We start from the raw sequence: 18,804 nt of genomic DNA on the forward strand, positions 1-18,804 counted from the left end.
GTAGGTTTATGAGGTGTGGTTAGACAAGAGTTGAGGTTGAGTAAAGTTCTAATCCACTAGGTCCTAATAAGAAAACAATTGCTAGAAATTGCTCCATAATGCAAAACATGGAAAAATGACTAAAATAGGGAAATAATTATTCAAAGGAGGTCATTAGATGTCCTAGGCTAATTTTATGAAGGTGGAAATAAAACTAGTCAAGCTTGGAGGCTTAGATTATAAATTTGAAAAAGTTGTCAAAATTGCTCATTGACAAATTTGCAATTTTTGCACAATTTGAAGAAAGCGTTAACATGGATAGTTATGGATCAAACCAAGGGAAAAGGTGGTTAAGAGAGTCCATATAAACACCTTCCAACTCATTTCTAGGGGTTGGACATACATTTGTATGGATAACACATGTGTGGAGGAGAGTTGTTTTGTCAAAAAATGTAGTTTGAAGGATTGAGAAAAGAAACCTGATTGAATAGCTTACTATTTTGAATGAAGTAGTGACTTGAGATAATTTATTAACTATGTGCATTATTTTTATTATCTTGAGCATTCATTTTATAAGGTTTACAAAATTAGTTAGGCTTTACTTTCCTATTGTCCAGTTTTGAGCAACCAACATTCCAATGGCTATAGCTTGAGTTTCCATGGTCAAAGAACTATGGCCTTTGGAAATCAAGTAATAGCCATATATATTATGTAAATAGTGATTTTAAATTTTTTGGAAGTCAAGTAGCTATTTTTCCAAGAAATTCCAATTTAAGCAAGAAAGGCTTGGCAAGGAGCAATGAACACTTGTAATTGAGTTTTGGTGAAAACAAAGGATTGGCATGTGCCACTCTTGATAGGAAATGATGGAGTAGGATACTATGGATATAGAACCTAGAGGAGAAGGTTTCATGTGAATTTTGAAACAATTGGAGAGATTTTTGTTGTCATTTCCTTTGAAACCCTTAGAATAAGGGTTTTCTAGAGTCACACTATACAAACACCATGGAGGCCTAAGACCTAGAAAATATTCAAGCCTAGGTCATTAGGAAAGAAAGTATAGAAGGCATCAGTAGGCCTTGTTAAGAAATTTTTGGAGTTATTGCAAGTTCCTTGTTTTTAGGAGGGCTAATAGGGGCTCTTAGGGTTATAGAGGCAAATGTGGAAAATGAGAGTTGTGGGTATGATAGACCTATCCGAAAGAAGCATAATGAAGTGGAAAGAATCAAGAACCATAGAAAGATTGTAGAAACTTGATTTTGAACCTTTTCATTCAATTTGTGGAGTTTTTTCTCATTAGGTCAAAAGATGCATAGTTAGGGTTATAGAGTGTGAAGGAGTGAAACTTAAGTTGATTGGTGAGTTTCTTGGAGAGAGGGGATTGGAAGAGAGTCCTCTAGGTTGCGGTTGGAATAGTAACCCTAAGTAGGCTAAGAGTAGCCATTGGTAGAGTAGGAAAGCTCTAAGTGAAGAAGCTCCCCATCAAAGTGGTGTCAGAGCCATAAGATTGTGGCTTGTGGTGGTATGTTGTATTCCATTGAATCAAGTGGATCTTCAAAGATGGTTACTCATGAAAAGTTGGACAAGGAGGCAGATGAGAAGAAGAAGACCATGGAGGAGAAAACCATGCATCTTGATGAGGCCATAGAAGAGATGAAGGATAAGTTGAAAGAGATGGAAGATGCAACCCAAAAAAATAAGACGAAGCCATTAGTAAGGGTAAAGAGAATGTGAACTTAGAGGATGAAATACCTAAATTGGATCCTCCACTTGGTGACAAAGAACCATTCCTCAAATCGCTCAAAGCATTTGGAGGAAAGAGTCTTGAGAATGTTTCATTATTCCATGGAAATATGGATGCAGAAGTTGTCCTAGAATGGATTGAAAGCATTGAGAATTATTTTGAATGTGAAGGAACAACAAAGGATTAGAAAGTATGTTTCTCAAGGTCAAGATTAAAGGGGCAAGCACTAACTTTGTGGAAGTTTGTGCAAGAAGAAAGAGAAACTGAAGGGAAGAAACCAATAGCTTACTGGAAGGATATGGTGGCCAAGATAAGGGAGACCCACTTTCTAGAAGATTATGAGATTCAAATTCAAAAGAAGAGACATAATCTCAAGAAGAAATATGTTGATGCAACTATCTACACTAGATAATTCCAAAAACTTTCTCTAAGGTCAAGGGTGTAGGAGGTAGAGAGTATCAAGGTGGAAAGGTACTTAAATGGCCTTAAGTTCTTTATCTAGGATGAAATGAGCTTGCTTAGTCTCACCACATTGAAAATTTGTTTCCATATGGCTAGGAAGGTGGAATAAAAGTTAAGGAAGAAGGGTGACTCAAGCTCCAAAGCCAAAGGAAAAGGTAAAGATTTCCTAGGTGGCTCAAGAGGTGGTTCTAGTGGAAGGACCAATGAATAGAAGAGTCATATTCCAAATGGAATGAGTAGGTCAGTGAGACAAGTAAAAGGGAAGTATTTAGTAGAGTAAGAGGATAAAATAATGGTGTTATAGGTAGATATGGGAGTAGCAATAGAGGCTCACACTTTACTAACATGAAATGTTACAATTGTGGTAAGTTGGGGCATCTTACCTATAAATGTCCAGAGAAGGTATCAACATCTTATGGGGAGAAGAAGATAACTTATGTTCAAGAGGAAGACAATAGAAAAATAAGAAAAGTGGACCTTGAAGTAGAGAAGGGGGAGAACCTCATGTTAAGGAGAGTCTTGATCAAAGAGCTAGTGATGGAGGAACCCAAATAGAGGAGAGCACTTTTTAGAATCACATGCAAGATACTTGACAAAGACTACAAGGTGATCATAGATTTAGGGTCTACTAACAATGTGATGTTAGAGGAGGCAGTGCAAAAGCTTGGCTTAACAAAGATTCCCCATGTGTGTCCCTATAGGGTGACTTGGTTGAACAAGGGAAAAATATATTAGTAAATGAACAAGTATGGGAAGACATCACTATTGGGAAGTATAAAGATAATATATTATGTGATGTACTACCTATGGAGGCTTGTCATCTGCTATTAGGGAGACCTTGGTAGTATGAAAGAGAGGCAATGCATCATGGGAAAGAAAACAAGTACTCATTGAAAAAAGATGGGGTCACCTATAGAATCCAGTCATTGGTGGAAGAAGATAAGCTATAGAAGGATACTACTAAGACATTGTTGATGGGTGGAAAGGAATTCCTCAAGGAATTGAAGGAAGGTGAAGGAGTAGGGTATGCTATCATGCTGAAGTCAAAGGAGTAGAACTCATCAGCCCAAGCATTTATACCTATAGAAGTACAAGACCTATTGGATCAGCACCACCAACGCTACCCCCAAAGAGAGCCATAAGTCATCAAATTTACTTCATACCAAGTTCATCACTACGTAACAAGGTTTCCTACAAGATGACACTAGAACAAAACAAGGAGATAGTAAGACAAGTCCAAGAGTTTCTTAATCAAGGGCTAATTAGGAAGAAAATCATTCCATGTGTAGTACTAGTTTTCCTAGAACCTAAAAAGGGAGGTAAGTGGAGAATGTGTAGTAATTCTAGAGCAATCAATAGAATCACAATTAGGTATACATTTCCAATTCCTAGAATAGAGGACCTAATGGACTATCTTCATGGGGCTAGATGCTTTTCTAAAGTTGATCTCAAGAGTGGTTATTATTAGATTAGGATGAAGGAGGGTGATGAATGGAAGTCTACATTTAACACTACTAAGGGTCTCTATGAGTGGTTGGTAATGTCATTTGGTCTTACCAATGCACCAAGTACCTTAATGAGAATCATCAATGAAGTCTTGAAGGACTATATAGCGCTTTTTGTTGTTGTATATCTAGATGACATCCTCATCATTAGCAAGACAAAAGAGGAATACATGAAGCACTTAGAAATAGTGTTGAGGAAGCTTTAAGAGGAGAAGTTGATAATGAACCTTGAGAAAAGTGAGTTCATGAAAGAAGAACTAGTGTATTTGGGTTTTGTTGTGTTCTAAGAAAAACTAAAAATGGACAAGAGTAAGGTAGAGGAAATTTTAAGTAGGCCTACTCCCTAATCTACTACTAAGGCAAGAAGTTTTCATGGCCTAGAATAGTTCTATAGGAAGTTTGTGAGAATATTTAGTGAGATTTGTGCACCAATGAATGATAACATTAAATGGGTCATGAAGAACTAGTTCACATAGACCAAGGTTGTAGATGAGAGTTTTGAGAGGTTAAAGAAGGAAGTGGCAACTCAACCAATATTGGTTTTGCCTAGCTTTGAGAAGCCATTTCTGGTAGAGTGTGATGCTAATAATATAGTAGTTGGGGCAATTTTAAGCCAAGATGGTAGGCTTGTGGAATTTTTCAGTGAGAGGCTTACTTAAGCCAAAATAAGGTATCCAACATATGATTTGGAGCTCTATGCACTTTTTCAATCTCTTAAGAAGTGGAGGCATTACCTATTGCCTAAGGAATTTTTTTATCTTCACTAACAACCAAGCACTAAGATTTATCAACTCACAAGAGAAGCTAAGCTTAAGGTACATCAAATGGATGAAGTTCTTGTAGTCTTACACTTTTAGCATCAAACAATAAGGTGGAAAATGCTTTAAGAAGAAGGTTATTAATAGTCCAAGAAGTCAAATTGTAGAGCATAGGACTAGAAGAATTCAAGGACATGTATGGTGAGGATACTAATTTTTCATAGGCCTACAAGGTATGTACTAACTTTGAAAATCATTTATGTAGTGACTTTTCTAAATATACCTTGCAAAATGGGCCATTTTTCAAGGGTCAGTAGTTGTGCATCCCAAGGGGATCTATGAGGGAAAATCTCATACAAGAGAAGCACAATGGAAGAATGGGTGTGCATTTTTTCCTTAACAAGAATCTTGACCTAGTGGAAAGGTCCACTACTGGCCCAAGATTAAAAGGGATGTAAGGAGGTATGTGGAATAGTGTGGTATATGTCAAAAGGAAAAGGGAACTTAATCCAATGCAAGACTTCACCAAATTCTACCTATAACTAAACGGCCACCAAAAATAGAGAAAGATAAACACATCTTAGCAAATGTACGAGGGATGGGAATTCTTCTGGCTTCCAAAACTGCAGACTTTAGGCTTCAAGCAAGGAAGAAGGAAATTTTGACAGAATAGTTTCATCTTCTTGAGGGACAGAGAGAAGCAGAGTATGGGCATAGTTGCTTTCTTATGAGAATTGTGTGTCTGAGATAGGGTTATATTTTTTATGTTTGATGTAATATGGTGGAAAGAATTTCTATTTTCTTTGAATGATGGTTGGATTGTAATGTGTGAAAGAGGCTTTGTAACCTTTACAGTTAGGGAAGGGAGGCTGGAGGTTGAATACATTTAAATTTGGACATAATGTGTTTTTCCTTCCACTGAATTCGATCTTTGAGTCATTTTTAGTTTTCTCTGAAAATTTACAATTTGTCATTATTCCTTTATTATGTTGTCATTTCCATATGTTAGTACCTAATGGGGTCACAAATTTAAAACTTCAAGTTTAGAGTTTTTGAACCACTTTGAACTGAAGTTTGAAGTAGTTCAAAGTGGTTCGATGGTTCAATTGACCCATCCTCCAGGCTTAAAACAAGTGAGGTTCAGATCCTGGGGTTGAAATGCAAATTTAGAGATAGGATTTAGGTTCAATGTCTTCAAGATTGATGATTTAGAGCAGAGGTATAAAGAGCATTTAATTCAAGTTTAAATGACTTCACAATAGGCTTCAAAGGTTCAAGTTTGCAAAATCCAGCTCCAAGTTTGAATTTCAAAACCAATTTTCAAAGCTCAGTACAAAAGTTCAGAGGTCATAGTTTGGTGACACTCCTTAGCTAGAGGATTAAATATCATTGTAGTGGAGCTTCAAAGTCCTTTTCAGTGGTTCAGAGTTGGTTCAATTTGTTTGGAATCACAGGTTCAAGTTCATACTTTGAGGGTTTATTAAGATCAAAGCTTCGAAGTCCAAGGTGCATAAGGTGTGTTTCAAATGATTGTTTTTCAGAATATGTGAAATCTTTGATAAATTCTTTAAAGCAAGATGTAGTTTGGGGCCTCCAGTATTCAAAATTCTATGGGGAATGCTCATAGTTACATGTTATCAAAGGCAATAAAGATGATTCATTATTCTTGAAAGCAACTCCATAATACAAAATTTGAATCTGCTTCTCACGGATTTCTTGGTAAATATGGAGAATGTGAGATTAAACAAATAAGGCATTTGGTGTGTTGAAGTCTTTCTTAATGGAAGATATCTTACCAGCAAAAAGCATATGGAAAAAGGATGCTATTGAATTCAAATCTAAGGGATGGATTACTAAAGAAAGAATATGCATAATTCATAATTATTACTATTGTATGGTCCATGGCAATGAAAACAGCTAGAAAACACACTATATTGATCGAGGCTATGACAGTCTTAAAGTATTTACTATTCTTTGTTATTGAAAGTAAAGTATCCAACAAGTGTAATCCTCCTTAGAGATAATCATTGAAGGTGCAGATCACAATGGGATTGTCGAATTGAAGAAAACTCATTCCTATGTTGAAGACAACACCAGGAATAGACCATCCAAGTCCATGGCTCCACTAAGATTAATTCCTTAGGAACTTTAAAAAATGCAATACATAGAAATATGAATGCAAAGATTTGGTGAAATGCTCAATATGATTAGCCCATACATGAAAATGCATATGGAAAGTCTAACTAGATGCCGATAGTGAAAAATGAATTCCCTCACCATGCCAATGCCAGTCAAACAAAAAGATGTGCTTTATGTAGCACTCACAACATGACATCAGTAATAGCGAGTCTTATATATGATAAGATACAATACCGCAGGGGTGACTGTTGAGAATTTTCTATGTGTGTTGACTAGTTGGCATGAACTTGCTGCCCCACATTCAAAGTGCCTTTTGAGTGGTGAAGGAAATCACACTCTTCTATACATGACAAGGCATGGTGGTGATAAGTCTTTGGGATTTCAAGATTCTGAAGAGATTCAAAGTCATGATTTAGTTGATGCAATCGAACAAATGCAAGAGAAAAACAAATTTAAAGAGTTGATGATAATGACAGATACTTGTCAAGATACAACTCTTTATCCACAGCTTTATTCTCCGGGTGTGTTGGTTATTGGAAGCAGTCTGAAAGGTGAAAATTTGTATTCTCATCACCTTAATTCTGATTTGAATGACAATACAAAATGTTAATAGTCTTATGATTCGATCATAGGCGTCGAAATAGAAAAGCTTGATCCCTCTTCATGATAATGACAGATGAGAAAATGTGGTTCTAGAATATGAGATTGTAATGAGCTTTTCAAAAATGTATACAAGTGTGCCAAAAGTAGATGCTTTGTCTTGTGGCAATTGATACCGAACATGTGATTGATGGGGCATTGGAAAATATGTGTGAATGAAACAAGACAAACTAAGTGCAAGTTATAGTCATGAAAAACTTAAGAGATATGAGGTATGATGTTGGTAAATAATAGCATGTGGAGGCCCCCTCCTTTCAAACAGGCATCATTTCTTATTTCCTAACCAAATGCAAATCTGGAGACAATTGTCGACTCCATATGAAAGAAACCAATATGATGCTAAAAGGAGCTGGTAATAAATTTTTTTATTATAAATTAAAATAGGTGTCGTGGATAGAAAATTAGAAAGAAGAAAACAATATTATAATGTTTTATAAACATTATATCATCATTAGTGGGGAATGATATTTAAATATCATATGATGATGGGAAAAGCCCATGACAATCTAGCAGTAAAAAGGAAAACCAATGGAGAATAGGTAAGAAACTTCTCGGGTATATAAAAATAACCAACCACCAAGAATCAGTTATGAAGTGGAAGAGTTACAGAAACTGAACAGCCACCGACAATAGAGAAAGATAAATACATCTTAGCAAATGTGCAAGGGGTTCCATTCTTCCTGCTTCCGACTGTAGACTTTGTGCTCTAGAAGGGAAGAAGATTCTGCAAAACTATTCTATTTTTCTTGAGAGGCTATGAGAGGCAGAGCATGGGCTTTTTCCTTCTTTTCTTTTACAGAATTGTGTGCTTGAGATAGAAATAGGATTTTGATAGTTGATGTAATATTGTGAAAGGAGTTTCTGTCTTTCTTGAAATAGCGGTTTGGTTGTAATGTGCATAAGATATTTTGTGATCTTTTGCAGTCAGAGAAGGGAGACTGAGGGTTAAGTATATTAGAGCTTTGATTATGGTGTATTTTCCTTCCATTGATTATGAACTTTGTGTCATTTTCAGTTTTCTTTGAATTACATTTCAATATCATTGTTTTCTTGTTACATCATCAGTTCAAACATCTTTAAAGGCTCTGAGTTTTATTTCTCTCAAGAGAATGGAAGATATATTTTATTTCATTACACAATGCAGTGTCCAGCAATGAACTTTGTGTCACTTGCTGTTCTTTGCTTTCTTTCTATGCAGTAATATAAGTTTACGCATCTATGTTGTATTTACGGGTAGATGTTTGATATCCGTTTATGCTTTCTGGTAAAAGCATTCACATTTGATTCATTGAATATTTCATACGGGGAGCTATACCCGGTAAAATTCAGAGGAAGGTTATCAACCCCGTGATAACCTATCCAACTGTTGGTGTTAGCTTGTCCTTCCACTTGGGCATTCAAGGTTAGATTTACATGTATTTCCTCAAGGGACAATCTATTCACTAACAAATTTTTGGTGACTCTGCTGGGGAAAGAATCGCAGTTGTAGTGTTTTCTTTTCTTATAAATTTGAAGGTACCTCCCCGAGGATGGAGGTTGGCAGCTCTATTGAGGAAGAATACCAGAAAATCTTCCTTACAAATCAAGAAATCCTAAAGGAATGGGTTCTAGCAAAGGATGGAGATACCTCTGAAATCTTCATCTTTATCCCACCTTTCAAATATAATCCGATCACAAAAGTTACAAATGAAGTAGCAAAGCAAGTGAGCTAGTTGAAGTCTTTCTATGGTGCTATCCTCATCAAGAAAAGACCCAAGATACAATATTTAGAAGAAGAAGGAGATGCATGTGAAAAAGAAGAGATAGTTGAAATGGAATACAAAGAGGAGAAAAATCTTGAAGAGGAAGTAGTTTGGTTGAAGTAACATTTGAGGGAAGATAATGATGATAAATGTCGCATTATCACAGTTTCACCCAAGCATCTCAATCTATTTGTCATGAGTGACCAAGAAGTATGGCCAAAAATACTCCAACCTTTGGTTGATCTAGCTTTAGCAGATGAGATTATTTGTGCCAATAATGGAGTAAAGGTAAGCCATAATGATGAAATATTTTCTCAAGATCTTTCCTCATCTCATGCAAAAATTTGTACATTAGAAAGTCATGGTGATTGTTCTTTTCCTAAAGATTCTATTGAGATACTTTCTCCGGGTGCCTTGTCTGAAAATGAATCTTTAAATACCACAAAAGATTGTGAGGGTATTAACCCTTTGAAGGAGAATGTAGAGAAAGAGTCTTTACTTGAATCTTTTCATCTTGAATATGTTGCAACAGTGAACCTTGTAGATGATGTTTCTTTTAATTGAGATGTATTCAAATCTTTTTCTCCATATCCTAAGAGTTTTAGTTTTAACTATGTTTATAATCTCCCTATTTCAGAAGTTCTTATTGATGAGAAAGTTGACAACTTGCCTTCGGATTTTATATCTTTCACTTTTGATGTTGATCATTTTCCTTTGAAAAACCTTCTTGATGAAAAGATTCAGGATAGTATGCAGCCTGAGACTGAACTTATTTCTATGAAGAAAGAAGATGATCTCTTATGCTTACAAACTAGTGATCAACCCTTGCAAAAGCTCCTTCTATTAGATGATGAGATATGTAATTATGACAAGGTGAAAGTGCATGAAGAAGAGTTCCTTTCTCATCCTGAAAATGATGAAATTAACACTCAGTTTGTAAACTGTCTGCATGAAGCATGGAAAGAAACATCATTTGATCAACAAGAAGAGGTCATTTCCAAATTCTTATTATGTCTTCAATTGAAAAACCTCTCTCAAACCAGTCCTTCTAATGGTGATTCAATTATTCATGGAGGTGAGACAAAGATGCCTCTAGAAAAAGATGCCCCTGCTGAATTCCTAATTGAGACAAAGAAATATGAAGCTAGCCTTCAATCTAGTGGTGGCTCAGCCAATGTGTTGGAGAATGAAATTCTCAATGGAGAAGAAGGAATCATAGGTATGTTTTTTTCATCACTCAAGCTGGATCATTTCTTGGATGATGCCTTGGGTACTTGTTCAAAAAAGTTTCAGAATGAAGTATTTATTGGCAATTTTCCTTTTCATCCATCTATGCATGATGTTGCTGATTTGGGTAATGCTAGGATATGTAATGGCACTCTAAGAAGGGAAGAGGATGAAATTTATGCTATATTTGATGACCATTGGTTCCTTGAAAGAAATGAAGAAGAAATATATTTGAGAGTTGATCCTATGCTAAAGAAGTCATCATTATGGCTACAAACTGATTATGACCATGCACAAGAGTTGAATCTGTATGACAATATTCACGAGGATTGTACATTATCCTTTGGTGAAGCTTTTTTATTTCATGTTCTTCAATTTGAGGTAAAATCAAATCATGCCAATGAGAAGTATCAATTCTCAAGTAGAGATGAATACTATGATGAGTTATGGCTATTTGGAAAAGAGTGTTGGATCAACATATGCATGCACACTATTAATTTGAAGTTTGGCATTGAAAGAGTCATCATCAGGCAAAGGTTTGGAGCTAGTCCATTGAGGTATAGTCTACTGATTCAAAAAGGCTCCTATTTCTCTCAACCGGTAAATGGATTCACTTAACTTCTTCTTTCTTCCAGTCTTTATGGTAGGTTCTTTCCTACCTTTGTAAATATTGTAAATAAGTTTTGTTGTGTGTAGTGTAGTTGGAATAAAGCGCAAGCCTCGTGCTTGCTGGTAGTTTAGGTGTTTTGTTGTTGATTTAGATTGCTAGTTTTGCCCTGCTCCCCTCCACCCTCTCTGCAAGCATCTCCCGGTCTTCTCTTCTTGTTGACTCTATTTGCCCTCGGATAAGGCACTTTTCTTCTCCCAGAGATTGTTGGAGTTCTCTGCTTTCGCATCAAAATCAGTCTCGTAGTCAAAGCCCTTGTTAGTACCTAATGGGGTCACAAATTTAAAAATTCAAGTTTAGAGTTTTTGAACCACTTCGAACTGAAGTTCGAAGTAGTTCAAAGTGGTTTGATGGTTCAATTGACCCATCCTTTAGGCTTAAAACAAGCGAGGTTCAAATCTTGGGCTTGAAATGTAGATTTAGAGATAGGATTTAGGTTCAATATATTCAAGATTGATGATTTAGAGCAGAGGTATAAAGACCATTTAATTCAGGTTCAAATGACTTCACAACAGGCTTCAAAGGTTCAAGTTTGCAAAATCCAGCTCCAAGTTCCAATTTCAAAACCAATTTTCAAATTTCAATACAGAAGTTCAGAGGTCATAGTTTGGTGACACTCCTCAGCTAGAGGATTAAATATCATTGTAGTGGAGCTTCAAAGTCCTTTTTAGTGGTTCAGATTTCATTCAATTTGTTTGAAATCATAGGTTCAAGTTCATATTTTGAGGGTTTATTAAGATCAAAGCTTCGAAGTCCAAGGTGTAGAAGGTGTGTTTCAGATGATTTTTTTTCAGAATATGTGAAATCTTTGATAATTCTTTAAAGCAAGATGTAGTTTAGGGCCTTTAGTATTTAGAATTCTATGGGGAATGCTCATAATTACATGTTATCAAAGGAAATAAAGATGATTCGTTATTCTTGAAAGCCACTCCATAATACAAAATTTGAATCTGCTTCTCATGGATTGCTTAGTAAATATGGAGAATGTGAGATTAAACAAATAAGGCATTTGGTGTGTTGAAGTCTTTCTTAATGGCAGATATCTTACCATCAAAAATTATATGGAAAAAGGATGCTATTGAATTCAAACTTGAGGGATGGATTACTAAAGAAAGAATATGCATAATTCAGAATGATTACTGTTGTATTGTCCATGGCAATGAAAATAGCTAGAAAACACACTATATTGATCGAGGCTACAACAGTCTTAAAGTATTTACTATTCTTTGTTATTGAAAGTAAAGTATCCAACAAGTGTAATCCTCCTTAGAGATAATCATTGAAGGTGCAGATCACAATGGGATTGTTGAATTGAAGAAAACTCATTCCTATGTTGAAGACAACACCAGGAATAGACCATCCAAGTCCATGGCTCCACTAAGATTAATTCCTTAGGAACTTTCAAAAATGCAATGCACAAAAATACAAATGCAAAGATTTGGTGAAATGCTCAATATGATTAGCCCATACATGAAAATGCATATGGAAAGTCTAACTAGATGCCGATAGTGAAAAAGGAATTCCCTCACCGTGCCAACACCAAACAAACAAAAAGATGTGCTTTATGTAGCACTCACAGCATGACAGCAGTAATAGTGAGTCTTATATATGCTAAGATATGATGTCGCAGGGGTGACTGTTGAGAATTTTCTATGTGTGTTGACTAGTCGGCATGAACCTACTACCCCAAATTCAAAGCACCTTTTGAGTGGTGAAGGAAATCACACTCTTCTATACATGACAAGGCATGGTGGTGATAAGTCTTTGGAATTTCAAGATTCTAAAGAGATTCAAAGTCATGATTTAGTTGATGCAATAGAACAAATGCAAGAGAAACACAAATTTAAAGAGTTGATGATAATGACAGATACTTGTCAAGATACAACTCTTTATCCTCAGCTTTATTCTCTGGGTGTGTTTTCTATTGGAAGCAGTCTGAAAGGAAAAAATTTGTATTCTCATCACCTTAATTCTGATTTGAATGACAATACAAAATGCGAATAGTCTTATGATTTGATCATAGGTGTCGAAATAGAAAAGCTTGATCCCTCTTCATGATAATGATAGATGAGAAAATGTGGTTCTAGAATATGAGATTGTAATGAGCTTTCCAAAAATGTATACAAGTGTGCCAAAAGTAGACGCTTTGTCTTGTGGCAATTGATACCAAATATGTGGTTGATGGGGCGTTGGAAAATATGTGTGAATGAAACAAGACAAACTAAGTGCAAGTAATAGTCATGAAAAACTCAAGAGATATGAGGTATGATGTTGGTAAATAATAGCATGTGGAGGCCTCCTCCTTTCAAACAGGCATCATTTCTTATTTCCTAACCAAATGCAAATCTGGAGATAGCTGTCCACTCCATATGAAAGAAACCAATACGATGCTAAAAGGAGCTGGTAATAAAGTTTTTTATTATAAATTAAAATAGGTGTCGTGGATAGAAACTTAGAAAGAAGAAAACAATATTATAATGTTTTATAAACATTATATCATCATTAGTGGGGAATGATATTTAAATATCATATGATGATGGGAAAAGCCGATGATAATCTAGCAGTAAAAAGGAAAACCAATGGAGAACAGGTAAAAAACTTCTCTGGTATTTAAAAAGAACCAACCACCAAGATTCATTTATGAAGTGGAAGAGTTACAGAAACTGAATAGCCACCGACAATAGAGAAAGATAAATACATCTTAGCAAATGTGCAAGGGGTTCCATTCTTTCTACTTTCGACTATAGACTTTGTGCTCTAGAAGGGAAGGAGATTCTACAAAACTGTTCTATTTTTCTTGAGAGGCTATGAGAGGCAAAGCATGGGCTTTTTCCTTCTTTTCTTTTTCAGAACTATGTGCCTAAGATAGAAATCGGATTTTGATAGTTGATGTAATATTGTGAAAGGAGTTTCTGTCTTTCTTGAAATAGCAGTTTGGTTGTAATGTGCACGATATATTTTGTGATCTTTTGCAGTTAGGGAAGGGAGACTGAGGGTTAAGTATATCAGAACTTTGATTATGGTGTATTTTCCTTCCACTGATTATGAACTTCGTGTCATTTTCAGTTTTCTCTGAATTACATTTCAATATCATTGTTTTCTTGTTACATTATCAGTTCAAACATCTTTAAAGGCTCTAAGTTTTATTTCTCTCAAGAGAATGGAAGATATATTTTATTTCATTACACAATACAGTGTCCAGCAAATGAACTTTGTGTCACTTGTTGTTCTTTGCTTTCTTTCTATGTAGTAATATAAGTTTACGCATCTATGTTGTATTGACGGGTAGATGTTTGATATCCTTTTATGCTTTCTGGTAAAAGCATTCACATTTGATTCATTGAATATTTCATACGGGGAGCTGTACCTGATAAAATTCAGAGGAAGGTTATCAACCCCGTGATAACCTATCCAACTCTTGGTGTTAGCTTGTCCTTCCACTTGGGCATTTAGGGTCAGATTTACATGTATTTCCTCAAGGGACAATCTATTCACTAACATCATAATAGTCCTTGGTAATGCATCAACATGGATTTCATAGTAGGCTTACCAAAGACTAAGATAGGGTTAGACAGTGTGTTTGTGGTGGTAGATAGATTTAGCAAGATGGTCCATTTCATCCCATACAAAATAATGCAAAACAACACATGATGCTATCCATATAGAAATCATATTTTTTAAGGAGGTGGTCAAGATTCATGGGTTACCATTGAGCATTGTGGCTAATAGAGATGTCAAGTTTATATGGAACATTTAGAAGACCTTATGAAGGAGATTGAGTAAAAACTTAGATCAGAGCTCTTCCTACCATCCCCAAAAAGATGGGCAGATAGAGGTCATCAATAGGACCTTAGGAGACCTCTTAAGATGTCTCACCAAGGAGTATGTGTAGACTTGGGAGAAAGTGATACCATTGGAAAAATTTTCCTACACTAATAGAAAGAATAGGACAATAGGGGAAAGCCCTTCCCAAGTAGTGCATGGAACACATCCAAGGGGTATATTGGAGTTGAGCTAATTAACCTCACATGGCATTATTAGTGTGCATGTTGATGACTTTTCTCAATCTATGAAAGAGGTACATGATTAGGTGAAGTAGACCTTGATGGAGGAAAATCAAAAATTGAAGGAGAAGAAAGATGAAGGGAGGAGAGAGATACACTTCCAAGTGGGAGATATGGTCATGGTCTACTTGAATAAGGCTAGATTATAGAAGGGCATCCCTAGTAAGTTGAAAATGAAAAGAATTGGGCCATGCAAAGTGCTAGAGAAGTATGGATCCAATGCTTACAAGGTTGATCTATCAAGTGATATGTCTATCTCTCCCATTGGCAATATCAAAGAATTAATACCATAAAAGGGTCTAAATATTGTTAGCATGCTTCTAGTAGTCACATTTTAAACTTCCAAATCAGCCCCATCATGCAAATCTTCTATTGGTCTATTTTGTTGTTTATGATGTTGTAGGATTTGTCTTGTAAGAAAATAGAATTTAGAAGAGGTTTTGAACCTGAACTTTGATCCTCAAAGTTTATAAGGTCAAGTTCAAATACTTAAAGTTAAAGAATAGTTCATAAAGACATGGCACTCGGTTCAGAATTAAATTTAAAATTCAATTCCTAACTTCTAGTTTCAAAGACCATCCTCTAAGAAAAACTTCATGAGCATGAGATGTTAGATCAGATAATGAGATCATCAATTTAGAACATTGGATGCATAATTTAGAATTGTAAGCTTTTTTGAAGTTCAGATGTGAGTTCAAGGTTCAAATTTTAGAATGTAGATTCAAGTTTATTGTAAGGCAATCATAGCTTAAAGAATGATGAAAACACATAGAGTATGTTTTTCCCCAAACATATGGCTCCACTAGAATCAACTCTCATAGTATTGAGGTAAACCACATCCTTTGAAATAACTATTGATTCATCTACACCAAAATATATTAGTTTAGAATATCAAATAAGGGATGAACATATGAAGTTTTCAATGTGAACCCAATGATGAATGAAAATGATGCATGATATGATATCCCTATGATGCCTACCATTGCAAGTTAGGGAGATTTTGAGACTCCATGAATATGAGAGATGCCAAAAGTTCTGATAAAAGAATCAAAGGAAAACCCTTGAAGTCCACATCACATGTATAATCTCCATTCTAATGTTTTGAGACCCTTATTGGAAATCCTAAATTGCCCATGAGATGAGCCATAAACTTCTGCATTATTGAGAAAAGTTTGTTAACAAGTGAAGAATTGAGAGACATGGTCACAATTTAAAGGTGGAGGAGAAAAAATCAATTCAAAATACAATTCAAAGAAGCTTGAGTCTCTACTTGCATGTAGAAGTTGTTTTGAATAATGATCAACCTATCAATCCAAGAAAAACATATGTTGTTCCAATCACAAAATATAGTTTAGTGCATGTAAACTATTTGAAAAAATGATTGAAGAAGTTAAAGGTAAATAAAGGCATTATGTATTTCAAGATTTCATCAAAGATAATCCAAGTGTTATAATATTGAAGAGATTGAGTGCTTGGTAGTTTATATACTTCAGTTGGAGGGTCATTGAAAGTTAATGATATTCAAATAATAGATGGATAATGGACACAAATGTGTTCAATGAGAAGTTTGCCCATCAAAGGAATAGAAATCAAAGAACTACCTTAGTTGCTCAAGGCCATGGAGAAGGGAATATTATACATTTGAACCATATTGCATCTTAATGATCAAAATACCAAGTGGGGGATTCAATGAGGAGATTAAGACTAAGTCTTTACTCTTCATGAAATCAAGTCACAGATCAAAGTTTGAATCAAATATATGTTTAGTAGATCCAATTCTATGTCTAGCACCCTCTTTGTTTGTCGTCGCATGAGCTTTTATGTGCTAAGGAAATGTTGGACAGTCACTTTAGCCACATGATGTGAAGGTCCAAATGCCCAAGCTCAAGCTTTACAGTAGCCCCATGTAAAAAAAGATCCTAATAATGAAATGAAGAGACATTTCAATAAAGACTATGTTTTTTCCTATGCTCATGTCTAAAATGATACACCTGTGACCAATGAAGGTATGGAAGTCATGAATGATGCAGAGCCACACCTTGGAAAAATCAGGAGGAATCAGACACTCAACTGAGTTGCTTCAAGGGGCATCTACTATCTTCAGGAACACACACTAAAATCAGATTCAATAAACAAAACTTTGAAAATAAAATCCCCCAAAATATCTTCTTGCTACCTTCGGATAGACCTGCACTCAGACATCAATAACTTTCAAACCAAAAAAGATTTACTCAATCCAACCATTGAGATTTGGCGTAACTAGGTTTCAAACAACATATAATTTTTTTAGAGAAATCCAATGGTTCAAACCTGAGATATTGACCACGCATTAGAGTACATTTTTCTGCAAAACATTGCTTCTTGCTGTCTCTAGATAGACCCGTGAACAGACATGTATAACCTTTGAACCAGACAATATTTTCTCAATCCAACCATTGATATTTTGTGTAACTAGGTTTCAAAAAACATATAAAAATTTGAGAGAAATCCAACGGTTCAAACTTGAGATATTGACCCCGCATCAGAGTACATTTTTTTGCAAAACATTGCTTCTTGCTGTCTCTAGATAGGCCTGCACTCAGACATGAATAACTCTTGAACCAGATCAAAAATCTTCAATATCTCTAGTGAAGATGGGTGTAATTAGGCCTATAATAACATATCCAAAGCTCATGAAAATCCAACAGTGCATTTGGGAGATATTACCCATGCACTGAGACTAATTTTCTGCAAACATACCGAATTTGACCCAAAACTAAAACTTTTTAATCTTCTGCAAACTATCAACTTGTTTCCAGTGAGAAGATAAGAAAAATCTGTTCAAAACTCAGACCATCAAAAACTTGTGCAAAGACAAAATAAAAAAAAACATTCCATATCACTCCAAATTCGATTCGTGTCTTACATAGCCGACTGGCTCACCCTTAAAACTGACTTTCTTTTTCCTATTAAAGGATGTGAAGCGGTTTCTTCTTATTTTAGAAAAGAAGAATGTCTTCTATCCAAAAAAAGGATAAGAATCTAAAATGTTTTTCTACCAATATTAGACAGTCATTTTCTAAGTCATGAATATTCCAAAAACTACCTACTACCTATTATTGGATTCTAAAAATCATTAAACACTCCACCTATGAACTAAAAAAACCTATTCTAATTTAAGATGCTCACACCTGGTGCTAGGTGGCTATATCTGGAGAGCTTATCGAACTACTACTCTAGGCATGCCACCACATGTAGGACGTTATTACAAACTTCAAAAACTAAAAGCATTTAAAACATAACATTAAATTTCCTATTACATTTTCAACAATGTTGCCTCCTATAGCGTTTCTCTTCTCTGCCACTCCAACATACTCCCTTGTAGAATGAATCTCAAGTCCTCTTGAGATGATGTGTTGTAGAAATGAATCTCATTCTTCTTTCAAACTTTCCAATTTTTTTGAACTAGGATGAGCATATCTACAAGAAAAACAAAAATAATATCCAACTTCTCCACCTTGTAGCTTTGATTCTTTAATGCTGTAAATGTCACAGAAAATTCTCCAGCATGATTCACTATACATGAAATCTACATCCTTGCATAAACATTATTAGAAGAAAACATATCATCAGCATTAAGATTATTTGAGTTTTTTTTTTGAATATGAGCTTCCTTATACACCATGCAATGTGCATCATATCTATCTCATTAATAGTAACCATAAACTTATCTGCTTCTTGACTATCAACCAGTTTCACATCTTGAATCTTAAGAATCGTATTTATCTCTTCTTCCTTTATTAAACATTTATCATCATCTTGATCTTCTGTAGTAATCTCACTTTCAAATATCTCTTTCTTATTACAACTTTTCTCAA

The sequence above is a fragment of the Cupressus sempervirens genome, chromosome 9, assembly GCF_028749045.1.
Source record: "Cupressus sempervirens isolate cs-2001-9-10 chromosome 9, ASM2874904v1, whole genome shotgun sequence".
NCBI classification, from domain to species: Eukaryota; Viridiplantae; Streptophyta; class Pinopsida; order Cupressales; family Cupressaceae; genus Cupressus; species Cupressus sempervirens.